At 39.5% G+C, this 23,598-nt stretch overlaps 1 protein-coding gene and 1 long non-coding RNA gene across 5 annotated transcripts in view; one reads left to right on the forward strand and one right to left on the reverse strand.

The window, feature by feature from the left end:
* Positions 1–23,598, reverse strand: part of ntrk3b (neurotrophic tyrosine kinase, receptor, type 3b) — a 210,592-nt gene that overhangs the window by 60,861 nt on the left and 126,133 nt on the right. The window lies entirely within an intron of this gene.
* On the forward strand, positions 5,063–17,019 carry LOC102079506 (uncharacterized). Its single transcript, XR_265672.4, has 4 exons — positions 5,063–6,094; positions 9,358–9,520; positions 11,965–12,089; positions 16,852–17,019. It is a non-coding gene; the product is annotated as an uncharacterized LOC102079506 (long non-coding RNA).

Consider the following 23,598-nt stretch of genomic DNA (forward strand, 5'->3'; position numbering starts at 1 on the left):
TTTACCCGAGCAACTGCTGTTTCATCATAACTTAAAAGCAGTTTTTAAAAAGACTCACATCATTTATTTCCTCTCTCTCTCTCTCCCTCTCTCTCTGTCTGTCCCTGCCTCTTTTTTCCTTGTTCATGGTTCTAATCTCAGGGGTCTTGATTCCTGCCTCGGTTCTTTCACAACTGCATCCCTCCAATGGAGGGTTCAGGACCAAACAGATTTGTTACCCCGGGAGGTGAAGGCGTAGGAGAAGGAGGAGGAAGAGGAGGAGGAGGCAGGGAAGTGTGTTTATGTGCAGTGAAGGGAGGGGAGTCATTCTAATCACACATCTAACCATGACACATGAATGCAAATCAACCTTCACACTTCCCCCACCCATTCTCCTCCATTCCTGAAAAGTGACTGCATCAATTCATTATGAAAGAAATGTAAGGCTGTCTGCTGTATGTTTTCTATCCACATAAATAAGTTACCATTGTAAAGGTACATCACAAAGTGCTGATACTGAACACACAATACTTTGACTTAACACTGGCCACAATGCCTTAACACTGAAGTCCTCTTACTCATTTGAATAGATACAATCTGCTGTTGTAACGAGGGCACCAGTAATGAGTGGGTCCAGAAAAGGTAACACAAGATCATCCAGCAAAATGCTCAAATAACATCAAGATTTGGATTTCATACGTTTACCCAGTCTCCTGTGTTTTGTTCCTCTCTCCTGAGAAATAACACATATTAACACACATAATCTTTCTTTATAAGGATGACCTCCTAATGACCTAAAACTTACTGAAAGGTTACGATTTTGTTGTTCCAATGTCAGTGCATTTCTCAGATTTTTGTCAAGCCCATATTAAAAAAGCAACACGTTGAGGTTTTTATAACTACACGATGACAAAGTCGAGGGCTTTCTTTCACTGCTTTTCTTCAAAAAAACTGAACATTGCTTGAATGGTGGATAAGACTTAGAAATGGGTTAATAAAAATGCAAGTTTTTTTTCCTTGGAAAAATCAGACAAGAAATCAATAGAAACTTTTATGAATGTCAGACCTTGATACCTTACTTACATTTTTCTACATAGCTACATGAAGGGCACAGTACTTGTTGCACTGGCACTGAACATTGGCATTGGACAAATATGGGAAACTGTGCTGAAGTGTTTTATTACATTATGAGGCCCGGTGTGCTGTACAGTGATGTATGACAGGAAGAGGTGACTTCCAACTTCTTTTCACCGCTGCAAGGGCATTGCTTTTTATAATAGCAGGATGTATTTATACCCTGGCAGTATTTTACTTTAGTCCTCCTTCCTCAGCAGCAAACATGACGTACTGAAGGCAGGTCCTGTCAGTCACAAATGTATAGATAGATGGGTAAATATATCAAAGGATTGATGGTAATATGTCCATTACTCTGAGAATAATCTTGCGCTCTTGTTTCACCTTGGTCTCCATCCGTTACAGCTCTACTGTACCTGTGACATATACTACTCACTACAGCCTGGTTGCTTCATGCTGAGGCCCAACAGTAGGCGAACAGGCAGGCTCTTTAATATTTCAGTCAGACTCCCAGCAGACTGATGGCTTACAGGGGCAGCCATGCAGGGCGCATAGCCAAGGTTAGCTGTAACATCAACCTCCCTACATTTGAACCTGAACGCTGTACTACTGCATACACAGAAAAGAGGGCTGTACTTCACAATTTCTTTAGTTCAGGTCAGAGTTCCACATCACATAATGCTTCAAATTTAATATGAGGCTGGCAAATCCTGAATTAAGTACTCTGTGTGGTTCTTAGCTTTTTTTTTTATGTTAAGAGTTTTCTAAGCTGTTAAATTAAGCCGGAACGGATCGGTTTCTGTTTGATATTACGGCATGTGTGACACGCTGCAATTAAAATGATTACATTAAATATTCCTTTAGGAGAAGTTTTTAGGTCAAAAATAAAGGAAACTCACTGTCATTTACACCGATTAGAAAGAATCAGTTTCAGTCCTAGTTTGACTAGTACAAACTAAAACTGACTTTATTTTGAGTCTGACTAAATAAAGTGTTAATTTGGTCTAATACAAATAATTTGGTTTAATACAAATATGACTTCTTTCAGTTAAAAATATGGTTTAAATTCTAATGTTATTCATGTTTAACGGTTCACTTTTGTATCACTCATGTTTTATGTTTTTGTTTTTCTGACAGTGCGCCTTCTTCCCTGGAATAAAGATGACTGCAATAATGTCCATCGAATATTTAACATTCCTAAAGTGACACAATAATTTCTGTAGATAAATTAATAGTGTCTATATTATTAATACTAATAAAATTAAATGACCAAAATCTAAAAGTGTTACACTTTTTCAACAAAATACTAAATATCAAGTTTTCAATGCTGAAATATTATAAATAAGACTTTGTAGTGTCACAGAGTTGCATAGGCGTTTATATACTTCTTTTAAAAGGGTACATTTCATAGAAGAATAGAGTTTAGAAAGTGGGCAACAAATTATACATAGACACTCTGTTCCCCCATAAATTCTCTTTAAAGTGATTGCGTTGACTGTCGTTCCCCACACGGAAGCTTCATCTGGTCCAAACATACAGCAGGAGATGCTACGCTAGATGTACAAGAGCATATAGGCATTTCAAACAAAACAAACATCAAAACCTCTCCGAGGGCAACTGCTGTGGGAGACATGTTGTGAAATGGAACACATCATTACCCACAGCGAGCTGTCAATCATTGTCATGTGCATAAAGATGAAGTTGCCAAATTTAACTTTCCCTGTAACCCGCATTAACACATGTCAGAGGAAACACAGAAGACCATGGACTTGGGCACCAACAGGGTCTTATTATCAGATTTTTATTCACACAAATCAATCTAGTAAAACCTATTTTGAGAGAATCTTTTGGAGATAACCTGGGATCCGTTAGAGGAACCTAAGCAAGACATGCAGACAAACTTGAAGCTCCGAATCAAGATGTGAGGGGGAAAAAAAGAAGAAATAAAATGTAGGTCGCCTAATCCGACTCACTGTGACTGGGGGGTACATAGAACAAGAAAGAGAAGCAAATCAACTAATACAGCCAATTAAACCTCCTCCACCCCCACTCCACCCTTCTTTAGCACACACTTCAAAGTGCTGCCATCAGCGGATGGCAATAAAGTGAATGAGCTGGCTGTAAATGGACTTGGATGCTGAGGATGCTGAGGCAGGGGACTGTCAAATGATGCTCATCACATAGAGACAACAGTGTTGCCATGTTATAAGAGCGAAATGGGTGTCCCACACCTTCATGCAGAAGGAACAAACCCCACTGAGTCTGGGAACATAATACAGCACAAAAGAGAGCAGCCGGTTATTGAGTGAAGGGACATTTCTTTTGATAGCCGGTTGGTTGTGTCTGAAGAAAGCAGAGCTACATTATTAACGCTCCGTGTCAGTATGTCCTAAAAGACACAGCCATCTTTTAGCAGGAGCTCTGAAATGACACCCCCTCTTGACGACCAGCCCAATGTCTAAATCTGACAAAATACAGAGTCGGAGTGTTTTTGTGAAATGGAGGATAGGCTCGCTGCAAGCCGAGAACAGCCGTCTCCACGGGGGATGGGCAGGAGAAGAGATTTTTATTTTCCAGCTCCAGGTAACGCTGTTTGAAAGAGCAGAATTGGGGCGTCTCATTACACAAAATACATTTCACACAGATCCCTTCCTTTACATAAAACCCTCAAGTTTTCTGCCCCTCTTCTTCTTTTTTCCTCCCTCTGTCCTTTCAGAAATTCTCCTCTCTCTCTCTCCCTCTCTCTGGCTTTCTCTGTTTCCCTTCCAGAGCCCAGCTGTTTTGTGTCCTGCTGGGCATTCGCAATGGGACGATTTCCACACCGATCTGAGCACCATTTAAATAAACATCAACAGAAGATGTCAGAGGGAGACTGTGAATAACACCAGGGGCTTATCCACTTCCACCAGCTTTAAAGAGGGAAGAGGAGCCATCCAGTTCCTTCATTTCTGTCTGTCTGTATGCTGTTTGAAATAATCAGCATCCGGCCATTGCTGCTTTGGCTTTGGCTGCGTCCACTTTATGTAAGCCAGAAAGGCCAGGACTCAGCTCCTGGTAGGGCTGGCTCCCTGCTTTCCTGGAAAGAGTTCCCATATAGACATTTTTTCTGTTCCCTTGCATTATCAGTGCTGTGCTTGATTCTTGGTTAATTGTGATTCCAAAAGGCTTTTCAACAGGAAACCAAAGTGCTTAAACGCATTATGTGTGAGGATGCTATATATCCCTCGAACAAACAAAGCATGTAGAGTTGCCTATGGCTCTACTTTGAAATAATGCAAGAGAAAAACAGCTGTGACAGAAGGATGGTTCCTGTGGATCATCATTTTTTTAAGATTATGTGTATAAATATAAAAATAATTGCTTTTTCTCACAGCCTTTCCAATCGCAATCAGAAGCATCAGCTGCAATCTAAAGACCTTGACACAGCCCGAGCTAACTCTTCTTCACAGACCTCTATCCCTGCTGCCTTCTCTCTTCCTTTGTATTTGCATTGCTAAGCTGTTGGCAGCGCTTGTCATTTTGTTTCATAAGTGATAGCAATTACTATTCCAGCACCCAGGATCAAAGAGACACCAAAAGGAGGTTTTTAGACAGGAGAAAACACCAAACACTGTTCCCCCTCTTCTGTTTACACTGATAGAGGCTGAGGCCTCGGAGGCTGACTGAATGTGACTGACAGAATGGGAATACACCTCCTGTTTTAATCCCGGAGAAGGGGGAAAGACAAAGGGAAGGAGGAGAGGAAGGGAAAGGAGATATTTCCACAATAAAAGGCAAACTGTACCATTAAACAGAAGCCTCCCTCCTGCTTACACTGGATTAGTCAAATTACTGATTGTTTTCCAGCTCTGAAAAAGGTGGATGCATTGAACTGAATCATAGTAACACTACTCTTAGTGAGACGGCAGGGTTTTCAGTTCAAATAATTAGAGATCCATTTTAGTAAAACAAAGAAGGATGAACAATGTAGCTTGTCTATGTTGTCCGCATTGCATGTTCTCACTACCCAGTGCACTTTTCTTCATATCTGGAGTGACAATATAGACTATTCCAGCACTACTAAATTTAGTAAAGAGCAGACTGCTTTCCTAAAAGATTGTGTAATCACATGACAATTCTGTTGTGGGTTCAACTTGGCCAGTTTTGTTAACTTGATATCACATTCTCTTGTTGGAGATTTAGACATGCTTAATAACCAATTTGTGAAACCTGAGCCAAAAAATCCTGTTTTTGTATTTTACTCAATTAAATAAATGGAGCACACCTGCAGGCTGTAGGTAATAATTAGTTCACAGTTAAAAATAAATAAATAAATAAACATTTTCACATTCCATAAATCAACTCACCGAGTGTGAACCAGCTACTTTATGGGCAAACTCTTCTGAACTTGATCACTTTATAAGCTCTTGTGTAAAGTCATCTTGAACTGTTAACTGCTAAGAATTAGTATTGATGTCTAGTATCTCAGCTAGCTTTGTGAATATTGCTTTTTTCTGCTGCACACAGTCTTTTAATTTAAACGGACAAGAAGTGTGTTTAAATAAAATAAAAAAAGTCCAACTTGAGATGTTTTCAGCGTAGGAGTTGAAACATATTAGTGCGACTCTAAAAGAGGGCATTGGCTAATAGTCTGAAATGTAAATTAAAATGTTGTTGCCCTGGTCACGATACTTGTACTGTGGGATTAATCTGCAGCGTAGTGACAAGCCCAGCTGAACAATGTGCAATGCCTCCCCTCTACTCCCTGGACAATTCTCCCTGACACGCAGAGGACAGCTTCCTGGCCCTCTTCCTCTGACTGTAATGGAGGTCGGATGCTGCTTTTCCGCATTTCTGCCCACATTAGCATCTCTAGTTAATTGGCACCATTTGCTCAATGGCATCGCTTGAGTTTGTAAATTACTTTTACAATTGTCGCTAATTATCAAGCTCGATGAGTGGAATTGGCGCGATTGGTCCCCAGTGGAGCAGAAACACAACAGGCGGAGGAAGGATTAAGACTCTGGGGGCGACAAGAGGAGCTGGCTAGCTGAGAAATACGGTAGGGTAGCGCTACATGCTAATCAACAGAGGATTACATACAGATGGTGCTACTGTAGCGCTGCCTCTCTGGGCCACATGCTTGATGAACTACTGATGCACTTTGGCTGTGTCCTCAAGAAACCATATAAATTCTAATTTGTTTTTTTCCCCCCCATTTCATTTATGTGGAATTGTTTGCAGAGTATCTGGCAACAAATAATACAGAAATAAGTGATCCGAACTGTATGACCAAGTTTGTCTAATCTACCTTAACATGAATTATAGCCTGCAGAATATTTGATAACTTGCTGAGCTCTGCCACTCTGGATTCAAACAGCCCAGCCTGTCAAGCTGCACAAACACTGGCACTGGTTGAAGGTTTTGCACTTGTCATAAGATAGATGTAAGCAGAAGCAGCTTATATGTCTTAGCTTTAAAACTACCGGCCACACCTGTGGGTTTTATGCAGGACTGACACATAAGCAGTAGTTAAGCATGGAAGATAAGAATATGACAAGAATAGATCATTTTTGCGTTGTGATGCAAATATGTCAAAAACTGAGGGTACACAAAGGTGAACAACAGTTACAAATATTGTATCAAACTAAAGAAAACACAAGCAAACAAAACCCAGTCCAGTCCACTCCCTGGATATTTTCTCTTTTTCAGACTATTCTCCACAAACTTTAGAAATGTTTGTTTGGAAAGATCTGCTGTTGAAGTGCTGAAGTAGATCAGCAGTTTCTGAATTACTCACAGTAGCCCATCTTTGACCAACATCAGTGCCATGTCCATAATCATTTAAATCTTTTTTTCCACGTTCTGATTCTTGGTCTGAACTTCAGCAGGTCGTCTTTATCACATCTTTATGACTAAATGCAAATATTTCTGTGATTTCTTTGTGGCTTCGTATAGATTGGTTTCAGAAATGTTGTGGATTCCAAGTTAATTAATGATGCTGGACACAGGTTTAGAACTACAAACCTTTCCATTAGTGTGAGCTGCCCAGATGGTAAAAAAACCCCCCAAAAAACAGAAACTAGCCAAAACTGAACAACACATCATAACAGAAAACCCCAACCAACCAAACAAAAAAATGACATAATTAAATAAAAGTATCCCATGCGTGTGGCTTACAAAAACACACGTATTAATTATGTTCTCTTCTTTGTATTTCCAAACTTCATATTTAATGTTCAATGTAAAAACAGAAAACTACTACTGTTTAGCCAACATAACACCACTGGGGGTAAGAAGTTTGGAAGAGGTTACTGGAATACAAACTTCACTAAATCAAATAAGTCAGAACATTGGCTTAAAGCATCTTGGAACAGCACCACACACTGGGAAGAAAGTACACAAAAGATACATGCAATTTTAACCAGTAACACTACAAAATAATGAAGAGCAGGGTAAAACTTTAATGTCCTCAAGTAGTCCAAAACACAGAGTTAGGTTTTACACATACATACAGCGCATTGTATAAACCTCACACTGGACTGTCGGAAACTGCTGATTTGGTAAATCAGCAGTTTCCCTGATTTTGCTGAGCATCCAAAATTATGGGTTGCGTGCTTGAAAGGACACTCACTTCAGACTGATGCTGAATGCCACCAAGGGGGACATCACTAATCTTACTTTAACAGTTTTTTCTAGTTTGGACATTTAAAATTTGTGTGATCAAAACAACTTTTGGACTTCGTAATTTCGCAGAATGAATTTGCAGCATTTTTTCCCACTAAAGCTCAATTTTTCAATTTTTCTGACCAATCACACCACAGTATTTGGCAATAAGTGCGCTTGTAGCTCAAAAAGTGCACTGGTACTGACTATACAATGATATGAAAATAGCAGAACAATTATTTTACCACAGACACACAGCCAGACATTGCTGTGGGTCAACTGGCTCCCTGAAATAATTTCTCTGCCTCCTCGGATGCGGTCTGAGCTCTGCCAACAAGAGCTCAAACTGCCACACTGACATCCCGAAATATGTACATAAGTGAGTATGATCCAGCTTCAACTACTGAATCAAACCATGAAATTCTCTTGAGATTTGGATGAATCCAGAATCTGTTTCTTCCTGTTATTGTCTGGAAACATCAGGACCAGCTGAGGTCGACTCATTTTTTTTGGTAGTGTGACAATTTTTTTGCAAAACGCAACACTTTTGGTGTGTATATAAATGAAACAACAAGTTTGGATTTCAACATTTTTGGATATTGCGTCATTTGTTTATAGCGTACTCTGTGTGCAAAGGCCCTAAGACGACCAAACCAGCAAATCACAGAAAATGAAAGCACTGACTCAACAAAAGAAAACACTAAAGTGTCATGTCTACATTAAATCTTCCCATCTTCCTTAAAAATAAAATGCCTTTATTTGCCTTTTTTTTACACAGCATGTGCATTTCAGTAAAAATGTAACTTGTCATCAAGAACCAAATATTTACAGTATATTGCTGCACTACACCCACTGGCTCACCTTTAATCAGACATGGTGCACGGACAGGGGGACGGGGCCTCCTCCGAAAATCAATCAACATGAAGCATGAAAAGCCCCCAGGTTGGAAAGTTGGACATTCTATAATTAGGCAAGACAAACACATTTGAATTTATTCTTTACACTACTGCTCTTGCATTCTTCTGTTTTGGTTTCACTACCACCTCATGCAGACATTTGCAGAAGAGTCCCAAGCCTAACAGCACCGTCGTGCCTACGTGACCTGAATACGTTCTGATGCTTGGGTCTGACGGTCTCATGCTGACCTATGAGCAAGTGTTTCTCACCACCCAGAGTGACACAGTGACAAAGTCTGGTGGCAAATCAACAAGCCAAGTTGTAGCTGCGCTGTGAGTTGCGCTGCTTATCTCCTGCAGATGACAGACGTGCAGTGCAGGGAACAATCAGTTCAAAGAAGCCTAATAATTGAGGACGGAGCAGTTATCTGAGAGACTGTTTTGTGCGTCTTGTCAGTATGAGCTAGACAGTCCGGCCTTCTGAAAGGCCAGACAATTTGCGCTCCAAATGTCATGTTGCGAGAAGGCAAACATGGCCTGGTGGAAGAAGGCCAGGGAGAGACAAAGGCTCAGGTTAAAGATGTGCCAGACAATTATTCTTCTAAAAAAAAAAAAAAACCCACTGAGAGTACACAAAATATTAGCTGCTGTACTTTGTGTTACTACAGTATTTAAAAGCTAAGTAGTAATCTCCTGCAAAATATTAATCATTGATTAAAAAAACTGTTTTTGCTTTTCTCGTTTTGCTTTTTTCCCCCTGCAGCGTGGAGGAAATTGGATTTTGCCCTCTGGCACAGCAGCAGGATCAGATTGTGACTGCAGTACCGTGGATCTTATCTTAGCTGCAGCATTGGTCCAAAACATATTGCTGGCCTTCTCTCAGTGGAAATAGGCTTCAACTGGGCTTTACTGTTGACAGCACAAAGGTAGGCAAAACACACACACAAGCAAACACATACAAACTACCTCCTATATCCTCCTTTTCTCTTTTTGTGTCCTCACATATATTACGCTTTTCCATACAAATGTGCTCACACGGGTGTGTATAGGGGGTGTGTGAGGGGTTGATATATAAATCTAAAGGATGCCAACTCTCACATGACCCAGAAAGTGCCTATTGCAATGAAGATGCTCTTAAATCAGCATGCAGTCATTGGAGGTGGTAATAAATCAAGTGCTCACCAGTACACACACACACACACACACACACACACACGCACACGCTCCTCAACAAATCTTTACACTGAAACAGACCATATGTATCATTCTGTAGACATAATATGAATAAATGAGCATATCAGCACATTATGCCTTTGATATGATGTCACTTTCATTGTTACTGTAGTGAGACAATAAACCTGGACTCATGCTGTTCTTACATTAAACTCAATTTTCCTTGCTCGTATATTTTTGTAATGATATTCATAATGTTCTTGGCTGTTTAAACCCAGAGTTGACCTTACATCTGTCGGGACTGTGGAGATTTGTTTTAGAGACAACTCAGCTGCCTCTGGGTAAAAATAATTGAACCTACTACAGTGAAATGTTGATCTCGACAGTCACAGAGGAGAGTCAGCAGAGTAGCCAGTTCACCCATTAGCTAAAACACAGCTGAGCCAGCCTGTCAGAGATCCCTTAACACCTCCCTCCCCTCACTCTCACCTCCCTGTTTCCCATGCTTTGTTCAACATTTTTCCTCCTCCTTCATCTCTCTTTCCTCCCCATGCTTAAAGAACATGCTGTGTTCACTGACTCCTTTGTGCTGTAGCACTGTTAGCTTGCTAGCTTGTTTGTTTAGCTCATCATCACTGTGCTCCCATGGGCTACATGGAGTTTATCTCTCTGCCATCCTGCCAGTTAACTGCCATGAAGCCCAAACAAAGAAATAAAGTCAGTTTTCTAAGCAGCTAAAACGCAGTATTACAGCTTCAGTGCACAATTAGAGTGTCATTTTCAGAAGGTTTTCAAAACACTTCAAATGGAAGAGAAAGACGTTCAAGATGTTTTCTTTTTTCAGATACGGCTTTAACAGAGGAGATACACATTTCAGTCACAGATCATTTCGACAAAACACACAAAGAGCTTATTTTTCATGAAAAAGGATGCAAGTGCAGTGGCGCGTTTTTGTCGTATTTTGGTGACCAGGCGTACATGCCCAAACTTGATGTAGCATTCAAAAAGATTGACAAAGTAGCAGGAGCAGCAAGAATATACTGTTAGCAAGGTGGCAGCACAAGGCTGAGTTAGAACATGCCTGATTAAGAGGCAGTCACATCCTGAGGCACTGCAACGTTTGTTTGAAATGTAAAAATCAAGTGAAAATCAAGCGAAATCGAATCAAAACCACATCAACGGTCCAAATTACTTGCACTATAAACTCTGAATTTGAAAGCTGTAAAACTGTGTGGAGGATTGAAGTCATCTACATATTTTGCTAGAGCCACATGAAAAAGTAAATGGAAAATAATAATAACACGTTCCACAAACAGCAGCAGATTAAACTGCAAAAATGAACTACTCATCCAGGACAGGGTATTCTACTTGCATTAGAAAAAATATATTAAGGATGCTTTGAACAACAATCTGCCAGAGTGAAGCATTTCTGAAAAAGGCTATAGACATTTTGGACAAGGCTATGTTTGTTTTTGAAAATCAAAATTTTGTGCAATTTCCTTGTAATGAAAGTTATGCCACACAGAAACAAAGGCACAATTTGACTCCAAAAACAGATTGTCTTTGTGTGACAACAGAAACACAAACACTGAGATATGTCACCTCTGAGAAGCCCCTCACCTTTGAGCTTAGTAATTGCGCAAAATGTAAAAATCTCAGTTCACTTGAATCATGTCAAAGGATTAAGTGACCACTGGCTAACTCACTGACTGTACGATTACGTGGCTCAGTTGCACCAGAATACATGAGCTCAGTATGCCAGAGGTCAGGTGTTGGGAATCAGCAAATCATGATACTGAGCTATCAAGATGTACAACCGACAGCGTATTCAGTCATTATTGCACCTCTAAACAAATAAAGCGACTGTCTGCCAGGAGAGACATTGCCATTGTAATAGTTACTCTGAGCACAAGAAGCTTCATCCCGATGCCATCTGGCTACACCTAATCATTGCCGGCAACACCCATTTAGCTGCTTTTCCTGAGCATCACAGCCCTTAATGCACATTTCAACTCCAGACACTTCTGGACTCATTACCAGGCGTTAAGGTGTCACAGAGACAAAGGGGGTAAAAAAATGCTGTGGCACAGAAGACTGTGACCTGTAAAATTGACATAATCTGCTGCCTTTGAGAAGCAGGTAATGACCTCTCATCGCAGAGTGACACACTCTCCATCTTCATTTCACACTCTCTCAGAGCAGCAGAGATGGCCTTGGCATTTCCTTAACAGCGTCTGAAGTCTGTCGTAACCCAGACTGCAAATGTTGTGCATCTCCTGTTGCTCGAACAAGACTGGGAAAAGCAAGGAGATCCGTTCGAAGGTAATGCATTCTTCGGTCTTTGCAGGCTAATGGGTAACAACCTTATGCTACCCATTCAGAAAAGTTACCGTTTCCTCCCTTACATACACCTCTATCTATTTTGCATCACTGTGTACTAACAATGCTTTTCCACGGGTTAATACTTTGGTAAATGAGGAAGGACAGGGCCACAGTAAAACGCTGCTAAACCAGCCATGCAAGGTAATTCGTCTTGCCTCAGAAGTGTCTGCTGCTGCAGCTCCCTGCTCTTTAATTCATTCAAATGAATTTTGTTTTAATTGTTTAATCCTCGGCGCTCACTAACTCCATTAGTGAGGAAAGAGAGAAGGAGATAGAGAGACATACGGAGAGAAAAGTGCAGGGAGAGAGATGCAAATAGAGGAAGAAGAGAGCAAGAAGACACAGAGACAGTGAGACGCAGACAGAGATTGGAGGAGATTCACTGTGTGTATGTGCATGTGTAGCTGTGTGTGTGTCTGCATGCTTCTATGAATTATTAATCCCTTACTCATGATTACACAACAATTACTCTCCAGACCTAAAACTTTAACCACCCTTATAAAAGATGGAGCCTTGTTTTCTATCTATAACACACAGGTCTGGCAGTCCCAAAGGTGTGTTAATGCAAACTATGAGAGGCTAATGGGAACAAGTCCTGATGGAATATATAGGGATAGTGAAAGAGCAACTGATGGAAAGACAGGGCTATATTTAACATGAGGAAGGCAGCATGACCGGGAAGACTCCAGGCTAACTGAGGTGCTGGATGAGTTGTATGCCAGTGATGTTGTTTACTTAAGGTAAGAGCGTGACATGCACAAAGTGTTGTCTTGCATATATGAGTGGCCTGAAACAGAAAGCAAAAAAGAGAAGGCTGTCTTTAGCTCTCAATAGTACTACCTGTCAGTTTTATTTGGTTTGATAAAGAAAGATGAAATAATCAAAGGCATACAAATATTTGGCTTTTTATGCTGATAAGCTTGCAGGCAGGGCACTAAGAGGACATGGAAAGATTACAGTTATTAGAGATATTGCTTTCTTTATATAAAGCTGCTTCAGACAACTGTCTTTCTATATCATTAATTTTGTTGTAGATTTCATTTTACATTGATGGCTGTTTTGCCCACTAATCTACAGACAGTACTCCACAAAACAGAAAAATGTGATTTACAAGTACTGAGGCCCATTGCTCTGGCACTCCAAACGGATACAAAGTAAATCGTTTTGTGCCATTAATCTTAATATGTTTCTTATTTCTCCTTCAAGTGTGGCCAAATTAAAAGACTGGACATTGTTACTCATGGCTAATGCCTATAGATTAAGTATAAGTATGTTTGGTCCCACAATTTACACAACAGATGCTACTGCGATAAAAATGTTGCAAAGAACACATGAGGGGAAAAAGGAAGAATAACTTCTTTGAGTTCGATAGCTCGGAGGAGCACAGTGGATAGGATTACAGTACTGTAGGCTTGTCAACACCATCTGGAGGGGGATTTCTATCTTTTAATTGATCTATTGAATTTTTTTAATTGACCTTTCGTAGTGTGACAGTTTAGTACATACCTAATTTATTTACTGCTCTCCACTAGTGTAGAGCATGCACTGTATGTTAAAGGCTTTAAGGTGAGGAAACTCCTTTTCAAAGCTCACTTCATTGTGCACTGATGTGCACAATGAAGTGATTTCACTGAGTTTTAAATTGAATTGAAAAGGCATCTGTGCTCATCCCACTCTATGAATTACTTGTGAAAGTGACCCTTTCTGCACCCAAATGGATTAATACTTAATTTTTAAGTATATGTTGCATGCTGAGTCTTATGAAGACAATTATACAGTACAAGGAGCTCAATAATGGACATACAATCTTTAGAGTCTTGTATAGGACAGGACAACGTTTTTTCCTTTTGAAGCTTCTTAATGGCAAATTTGATGATTTTTAAGTAAAAATTTTTAAGTGAAAAATATTTTGTTTGAGTAACTAAAATATATGATTCATCATTGTTGCCACTTGGCAAAATAGTCTGCAACTACAACACAGATATAACAGCAGAACAACTAGAGAAGGTAACAATGGAAGCTTTAGTTGCCTTTGCTGACAAGCTGATCTTAAACCATAATATTTTTTCCCAGTACACACATCATATGTTGAATTCCTGATTACGTAAGGAGACGTAACCATGATTGCATTTTTGCATCAGTCTGGAACTGTAGATAACTTTAGATGAGGTAGGACAGCGTTAATCCTTATTTAGAAAAACTTAATGTTGTAAACTTAATGTTCTGTAATATACTTACACATCTCTATTATTGCTAATATATATTGTAATATATCTATATCACGACTAAAGCACTTTCTGGATGGATGCAAACTGCATTTCGTTGCCCTGTACCTGTGACATGTGCAATGACAATAAAGTTGAATTCTATTCTATTCTAAAACTTTAAACGCAAAGTCACACGGCTCACACTCACATGTCACAGACCTCTGAGAAGACATGAGTTCAGATCACAGTTTAGAAATGAACTTCCACAGACTATGACATGTTCTTTTACTAAAGCTTACATATAAATTTATAGTTCTCTGTAACAGAACAAAGATATTGACTTTCAAGCTCATCAGAATTGAACAAACTGTGTTTTTCTAGCAAATGCTGAGGAAATGAGGTGTGATAAGGCCAAGCACAGTAGGTCTTCTTTATTTATACTGTCAAGAATAGTGTGCATAAGGCTGTTATATTTAGGACATTTAAACCCCTAGATAATACATATAACACCATTAAACGCATATACTAGGAATTTAAGTTTAAATAATAGGTCTTCTCTTGCAATATTTACTTGTCTATAGCTATAGTTGGATATTCTGTAGTAAATGTGCTCACTCTTACCTATTTAACTATATAAAGCTGTCACATACTGTCACATCGTCTTTATTTTAGCAAAGAAATTAATTGCCGTCCAAGAGCTGCTATTTTATATTTGTCAGAATATGAGACTCACAATCCTGTCCAGCGTGGGAGTGAGCATGCGGCACCCTACATTTGGTTGTTACATAATATGATCTGTTTCCTGGGCCGGTGGCTAAAATTCACACTGAATTAACTATTGCTTACAGTGGGGGCTAAAAACCTTCACAGCCGGTTTCTCTTCTTCAGTACTGTGATCCTGCTTTTGATTTTGCTTTTCTTTCTTTAAAAAAAAAAAAAAATAAGGCAGGAATATCCATGCAGACCCCTTAAATCACCTTCCCACCTTTGAGTGGATGCTCTCTTGTGTAGTATAATGAGGAAAGCATCCGTATGTAGAAAATCCAAACTGGAGTCATGCCAAAGGTTTCCCGAGGGGAACAAAAGGCTGGGATGCTGAGCTCCACTGGCTGGAGGTTTATGACTGAGCAACACCTCTTCATTCAGCCTGCTGTTTGGGATAGTTTTACACTGCAGGTTACACCACAGGTTACAGTCTCTCCAGTCTGTTAGCTGAGCTGTTGTTCCAACTTGCTGCATTTAAGGGAACACGTTAAAATTTGGGCTATGCTAGCATATATAACTTTAGCTGAAAACTGCCAGTAACCTGTCTTTTTTAATGGTAACAATAAGGGCAGCACTTTGAAATAACCCTTACCAACACTTTGCAGTCAAGAGGGAACAGTCTGTTCTGAGTTATAAGACATGGAAAATGCTGTCCAAGCTGACTTTGCTGTACTCCAAGAGGGTTGTCTAGTGAGAATCAGTCCCTTAATGTTCATTATCTTGGAAGAAACTCATCAGCACAATACCGCAAGAGTCTATTTCAAGGCCCCATGTAAACTGCAGAAAAAATGAGCAGACTAATCATTAGCAGAGCCTTCCAGGATGAGGGATGTACTGTTTGGGAGGTTGAATTAAAGTTCAAGGCAGAAATAAATGTATTTATGATTACTTGCTATACGATCAGAATTCTCTTACAAATAAAAACCCTAAAAGGAAATATGGCCAACGGGAAATGGCTGAGAACGGAATGTGGGTGTGCTGAGCGGGACGCATTTTAAGAAATGTGACGCTAAGCACAGGTTTAAAAAAAAAAAAGGTGTGAAAATTAAAAGACTATTTGGCATTCTATTGACATAAAGACAAATTACTTAATTGATATTGGAACAAAAGCACTGTTTAGACTGACACTAAATGTGTCAATTTGAGAAAAAAAAACAATAAAAAATACTGTTTTGTAGAACAATAGCAACTAAAATAGTCATTCAGCAGTCATTCTTCTTGATTCCTTTTAATGCCCATTCATATACCCATCAAACATAGTTGAAACATTAGTGTTTTTCCCAAGACAAAAAAACAGCCCTGCAAACACACTGCTGCGTTTTTCCATGTACAATGTCTAGTCCACTCAGAAGTTCTCTTACAAAGCAAGATGCATTATTGCAGTAATGACAACAAATGGATATGAACAGACAGCCACACAATGTCTGCTACACAAAAGATTACAATTACCAGTCACTCATTATTTAAACATAACACTTAATGTGTGTGTGTGTGTGTGTGTGTGTGTGTGTGTGTGTGTGTGTGTGTGTACACATTTGGTCTCATTTGTTGCACAGTGGATTTAATTATCTCACTCCCATAGCCTCTCTTGCTAGCAGTGTCACCATTACCAACGTGTATTGCTGCCCATAGAGTGTTGATAAGTTAGGTCAGTAAAAAGAAATGGCCTCCAGAGTTAGAGGTCAATTGTCTGTGACAATTTCTTTTTTGTTTTTTATGGGGGTCCTCAGAGAAGAATTGAAAAGTGTCCTGTTCCTGCAGACTCACACGTCATATGGACTATCATCTACAGGTTGATGTATCTGTCAATGAATAGTATTTTTATGAATGATTAGCAGCCTCTCTTTTGTTTTGGTGCGCTTGTGTGTGCACAAGCATGTGCACATTTGTAAAGTATGCCTGTGATTTTTATTATAATAAATATAATAATTTTTATTCTTAAATTTTGTTTTTCTTTCACCATTAACCTGTATTTTGTTACTAACTGTTGTACACAAATTTACCTTGCTGGAAAACCAAGAAGGACGTCCTTCACCCAAAAACAATGTCCAGCACATGCTGTTGTTACATCACTGGATTACCTTTATTTTGGAACTTTTTTCAATCAATACAAGTTATCGAGAAAAGACGGCCAGCTCGCTTTTTACTGTAACTCGTAATTTTTCATTCTTTTGTAAAGGAAAACGCTTTAACCTCATACACAGTTAGTTCTTCTACCGTCATATGGCTGAAAAAGAGGAGCAAACATGATATTTATGGAACAATTCCTGTTGGGGATCAATCTAAATTGGTGCAGCAATTCAGAAAGCCTTCTTCTATTCCTACAGCTGTATTCTGCAATACTCTGACATTTTAAAAATGCTATATTAAGCTATTGTTAAACTCAGAAGAACCGAAGACAGCCTTCTGAACTATTGATGGCAAAGACTTAAAAGGGAAGAAGCTTCCAAACACCCAATGAAAGCACATTCAACGAGACCACTCTGCAAGCCTTGCCTTTTACTGGGGGTTATAATGCATGGCACAGCAAAGCAGTGACCATCTCCACAGAAAGACATCATAAGGACATGAGGCACTTAGCTATTAGAAGTCTAGTGCTGAAAATCCAAAATAAATAACCCTGCAAAAAATAGAAATCCTATTTGTATGAGGAACAGCATTTCTGCAGCAACAACCCCGGGCTGCCCTGGCACTCAATATCCACAGAACCACAGCCAAACTCCTTGGGAAGGCTCTCATGCAACTTTTAAATGAAATAAATAAATAAACAGCCCTTTTTTGTGTTTTTCATTTTCCATTCAAGGTGGAAAAAGAACTAAAGGAGGACATGTGAGATCATGCTGTGGCTGAGAGGTGGCAGGCAGCATCCAATTCCTTTTAGGGTTTAACTAAAAGCTCTGGCAATCTGTGGCATGCATCAGCAGCAACAATATGACGGCAGAGATGACGGAGAGATTAACTTTACTTCCTAAAAATGTCCTTCTTTTCTAGGACGAGATGTATAAAAGGAAGAAAATGAGGGAAAGGAGCTCTTCCTGGTGGGTCTGTTGTTATTTTCTTAGCAGTCCCCATCTGTCGCATGTGTTCACAAGAATGAATTACAGCCAATTAGGATGACGGTGCTGTACCAACTGAGCAAAGGGTAAACACAGTTTGTGCAGCAGACACGCGGTTAGTGATCCGTTTCATTGTGTTTGGTAGATGATGCTGAGGTTTCTTTTTATATGTGACTTGATGTCTTAAATTTGAAAATGAAGATGGAAGATATGCACAGAAACTGTTCATATGGATTTAACACTGCTTATACTTGCCACTATAGTCAACCTGCCACAATATTTCCAATGCAACGCGTACAACAGACACAAAGAATAAATAAATAACAAAAAGATTGTCATTTCCATCTGACAGTATTGCTCTGTTTTAGGGGCTTTCTATCCTCTCTTTCACTTGGGTATCATATTGCAGGAAGAAGAGAAGCAAGACCTGAGCACAGAACAGAGCCAGCATAATTGACAACAGATGTGACAGTGATTTACTCAGAAGGAGCCTGAAATGATACGCTTGGGTAGAGGTAGGGGTGCAAAGTGGTTTGCAGATGTGCCGCAACTATGGACATGCTAAATCTACCTGTAAATAGTGATTTAGCCCCTAAAATATGGGATTCTCCAGCTGGACGTGTAAAAGCCCTTCAGCTGCATCCAGAAGTTTATCAAAGTTGGTGTTCATAAAGGTTAAAATTTAGGTTTAAATCATTTAAAATGTTTTAAACTTAAGGTTTAAGGTTTCTTTATTTTATACGCGTAGGTAAATTTGCTTTACAGAAAAATGATAGCATTTGGGATCCTTTCACAAAACACACACACCTATTTAAACTTGACAGACACATATTTGATAATTAGACAAGATGAATCAAATCAAAAAACAGTTCTTATTAAGTTTAGTGACAGCAGCAGGAACAAAGCTGTTTTATAACACTTTGTTCTGCATCTTGGAACTAGAAACCTCCATCCTGAGGGAAGAAGCTGAAATTGACCCCGTAGAGGATGGGAACCATAATTAAGAATGAATAAAGTCATCCGTTGTACCAGTTTAGAGTACAGGGAGGCTAAACAGGGCTGTGACTCACCTATCAGATGACTGGACCATCCCAGTATCTGATTCATTGAGTTTTTCTCTGTGATAGAGGTCTGACCGAACCATGCCACTAAACAAAAAGATAAAACAGAAGGACGGTCAGTGTGGGAAAGAAGGCAGAGAAGGCAGTAAAGGAGCTGGTGACCCTTTCTGAAGGGTTTGCAATTCTCATCAAAATTCAGTTTTTCATTGATTATGGTCCCAAGACATTTATATGATTGCACTTTCTCTATTTTCTGACCTTTAATTAAAGTGACTCCATGCCCATTCTGTTGGTTTCCAATATCAGCTCCCAACACTAAACATGAAATAAGCCAAGTTAAATAATTAATATTGAAAATCATTTTTCCGGAATTGTTTGTAAACATATTCATACAGCATACTCTCTCAAGGGTGTTTTTTTACTTTATAGTTCCATTAGTGATGAAAGCATGTGATACTTCAACAAATAACTCAGTAAATACCTACTTGTTAATGTAAGTTTGTTAATATATTTATATGATCACACATCGTCAGATTTTACTTGTGTATTAAAGTGATGAAACATTTGATCTCTCTATATAAAAGATTTTAATCTCTTTAAGTTTTTATCTGATGAGTAGCTGGCCATTAAATGGACTAAAGAAAAAAAATCCCTTTGAAATTAAGAGAAGATTGAAACTACAAAGCAAATGCAGGAATAAAGTTTACTGGAGTAAATGTATGTAGCTACTTTGCAGTGCTGTTCATTAAATTTGAAAGAAAAATGGTCCATTTAAGTTCCTTTAATGTTTAGGAAGACAAGTACAGAACTTTTAATTGAAAGTTGTTTTCCTCACAGACACACAGAGTGTCTATCTGTCTTTAGACGGGCATGTCTCACTGCTTAGCAGCAGGGCTCAATCTGGTCACTGGAGGCCGAGTGAGGCAGTGATGCAGTAAATACTTCTCTATGTATGTGTGTGTATGTGTGTGTGTGTGTGTGTGTGTGTGTGTGGGTGGGTGGGTTGATCATCCCCAGGCCTGGTTCAGGTAATGTAGCGGAGAGGAGGGTAAGTCACCCTGACACACACGTGTGGATCACAGAGGCTGGCAGGCCGCGGGGTACGGTTTGTGTGTGAATGTGTGTACTTCAGTGTCGGTGTGCACGTCAGTGAGTTCGCGGGCGTCTCTGTGATTTATGTACTTGTCTATCTGCCCATCTAAAAACCCTGAAAACTGTTTAGAGAGCGGACGGGCAAAAAGTCTGAAAAATGTCACAGGTTTAGTTCTCACAATGAGATAATGACTGAAATACTATCTGAACACTGTGAGTAGTAGTGCTAACTGAACAGCTAAATTTGCTTACATGCGGAGACTGTTACTGACTGATTCAGAGGCAGCAAGCTGCCCGTTCCCACTAGTTATGCTTCATGTCACTTGGATGTCTTGTTTTTTAAGCATTGATGGGACAGTCATTCGTTTAGGACATCATTTACAATTCCTTTATATTAACAGAGGTAGTTTATCCAGAAACTGTAGTATGTTCTCGTCTTAAATGGCTGGCCTTGTGTTAATCATATAACTTTGAATGAAAGAGGACACTTACTGAAAACCAAAAATTCTGTGATTACCACCTGCTTTTACTCTAGATCAGAGTCACTTTGTCAACTTATCAATGAACCTCTGGCTAAACAAATATCAGTAAACTGTGAGAAATCACAATTTCCAAGAGATTTATTGCTTGTTTTGTCTGAATGTCTGAACCCAAAACATTCATTTTGGAGACAGTTCAAAAAATCAATACGATCACACAAGCTTTAGAAAAGAGCAAATAATCTCATGCAACCAAAATAAAATATCTCTCAGAGTTTACCAAGCACATTTGACCTCAGAAGTCCAGCTCTTTTGACTGCTGTGATCTCTGTGTGTCACGTTCAGGCACGGCTGAAAATTTGAGGATAACTAGCATCTGGTGTGATCACTAACTGTGCCCAAGCACTGGATGCTTTCTTAACATCAGCTGCATGACCATAAATCACTGATAAATGCATATGGAAAATAGGCTAAAATTAAATACACACATGAAGTCTTCAGTGCAGTTGATGTTAGGAATATGCATGACTAGTCGACTAGACGTTCACATGCTGCTGCCTTTGCTACTTGGTGCCAGAAATGTACTGAATGCATTACTCTTCTCATATTAATGTACAACTGCATACATGTTCTGTGGATGCTGTTGCCAAGGTTAGGAAAACTCTGCAAACTAATCTGACACCGTGTGCATTTGCAACATTATAAACAGTGGAAAGTGAAGTACATTCGAGCATCACTTTACTGACAGTTTTGTATAGTTCATAAAATACACACAAATATTAATTTGATTGTATTTTATGTTTAATTTCATCTATTTAAAGTCTCAGTTTTAAAAGATTTCAGTGGGTTTTCTGTCCTTTAGACGAGTCGACTAGTCTCTTTTTTTCTCTTGTTTAAGCAACTAGCAAATTAGTTGCCAGGAACATACGTTGTCATCACGATAAAGTGTGGGTGTAAGAGAGAGAGGAAGGAGTTAACACGCTCCTTAAAACAGAAAGAAGAGCAGCAGAGTAAAGTAAGGTGTGCAAACTGAAACATTAAGCTCAGCGTGACAGCATGCCAGCGGGGGAGTGAATTGGCGGGTCAGTCATGCTGATGTATGGTGTGACCTGGAATTCATCCAGTTTGTGGAGGTCAAATTAACACCATGATTTTTTTGAATATGCACGCTTCACAGATTCAGAAAAAACATTTCCTGACAGCCAACATCAGCAACATCCCATCCCCGACCACCCACACCACTGATCATTTTGATGTCTGGATATAACATCTGACAGTCACAATTCACACAACTATAGTTACATATTCAAGTCTCGTTTTAGTATCTATACCAAGTGGCACCTTCCATGGCTGGAGGCTGAAGCCAATGGTTGATGATTGCAATGATTGACAGCCATGATTGATGGTTAGCTCGCATGCTGCTCTCCCAAGCCTCTGTCTTGAACCTTTGCAGCTTCTGTGAAAGGAACAGGCAGTGACTTTCCCCACACACATAGCTCCACTGTGTGTTTGTGGTTAGGGAGTTACATTAATAAGACCCTAACAGGATGCTGTCACTGTATAGTAAATTTAATTTACCTTCCTTGTTAGCGCTATTTATGCCACACCTATGTGAAGGCAATCATGGCTCGAGTAGTAGATCTAGCTGTCCACTAATTGCAGGATGTTCAACCCCTGTTCAAGCTCCAGCCTCACTATGTGCTGAAATGCACTTAGCCAAGAAACGGAAACCGAAGTTGCTCCTGATCACTTCAATCTAAGGTGGTGCTGCCAATACGCTGCAACTCTGGGCGTCAAACCAGGTCCAGTGCAAACCAAAGGTTGTTATTTACATAGAAATTGCAACAGCCAAAATCAAGTCTCAATGTTTCTGATGACCACGACAAAGGGTCAGAGCAGTGTGAATTCATGGCTTCAAGGTTATTTTGTTGAATTATGGACAGAGAAAAGTCTACAAGTTCAGCAACATAAACTAGTACTGGTGCACGTACCTATAGTGTTTTTAAAGCTGCTGTGTTTCTAAAACTTCTTTGCTTTTTACTAAATGTGCAATATACCAGTAAAGAATCTGAATATTGTATTTTTTTTATTCAAAAGGTAAACTTTCAGATATTGTCTATTCCTCATCTATAAAGGCAAATATTTTTGCTTTGGATGATTACAACTTAGAGCTAATAAAAATGTAAAGTTCAGAATCTCTGATTATTAGAATATTTCAAAAAGGATTTGCAGCACAGAAACTCAAGCTTCTTAAAAGTATTCATTTCACATAGTTAATACTTGACTGGGGCTTCTTTACTGGCAGTTACTGCATCAGTTTTGTGGCGTGAAGGCAATCACATTCTGATACTCCTGATGTGTTGAAGCCCAGGTTGTGTTCATAGTGGTGTTTTGGATCACGTGTGTCTCATCTTCCTTTTGATAATACCTCATAGATTCTCTGTGGGGTTAAGGCCAGACGAGTTGCCTGGCCAGTCATGCACAGTAATAATATGGTGAGCAAACCATTAGGTAGTAGTTTTGGCGCGGTGGGCAGTTGCTAAGTCCTGCTGGAAAACCAAATCTGCATGAAACATCCAAATCTGCCTCTCCTGGGAGATGGCTCTGTTGACTCTGGGCTTGATAAAACACAGCGGACCCACCACCGACAACACCAGCAGATGACATGGCACCTCAAATTGTCACAGACTAGAAACTTCAGACTGGACCTTAAGGACTAAGGATTGTGTATCTCTTCACTCTTCCTCCAAACTCTATTTATATCTTGGATACACTTTATGTATAATTAA

Source organism: Oreochromis niloticus, linkage group LG1 (genome assembly GCF_001858045.2).
Source record: "Oreochromis niloticus isolate F11D_XX linkage group LG1, O_niloticus_UMD_NMBU, whole genome shotgun sequence".
NCBI lineage: Eukaryota > Metazoa > Chordata > Actinopteri > Cichliformes > Cichlidae > Oreochromis > Oreochromis niloticus.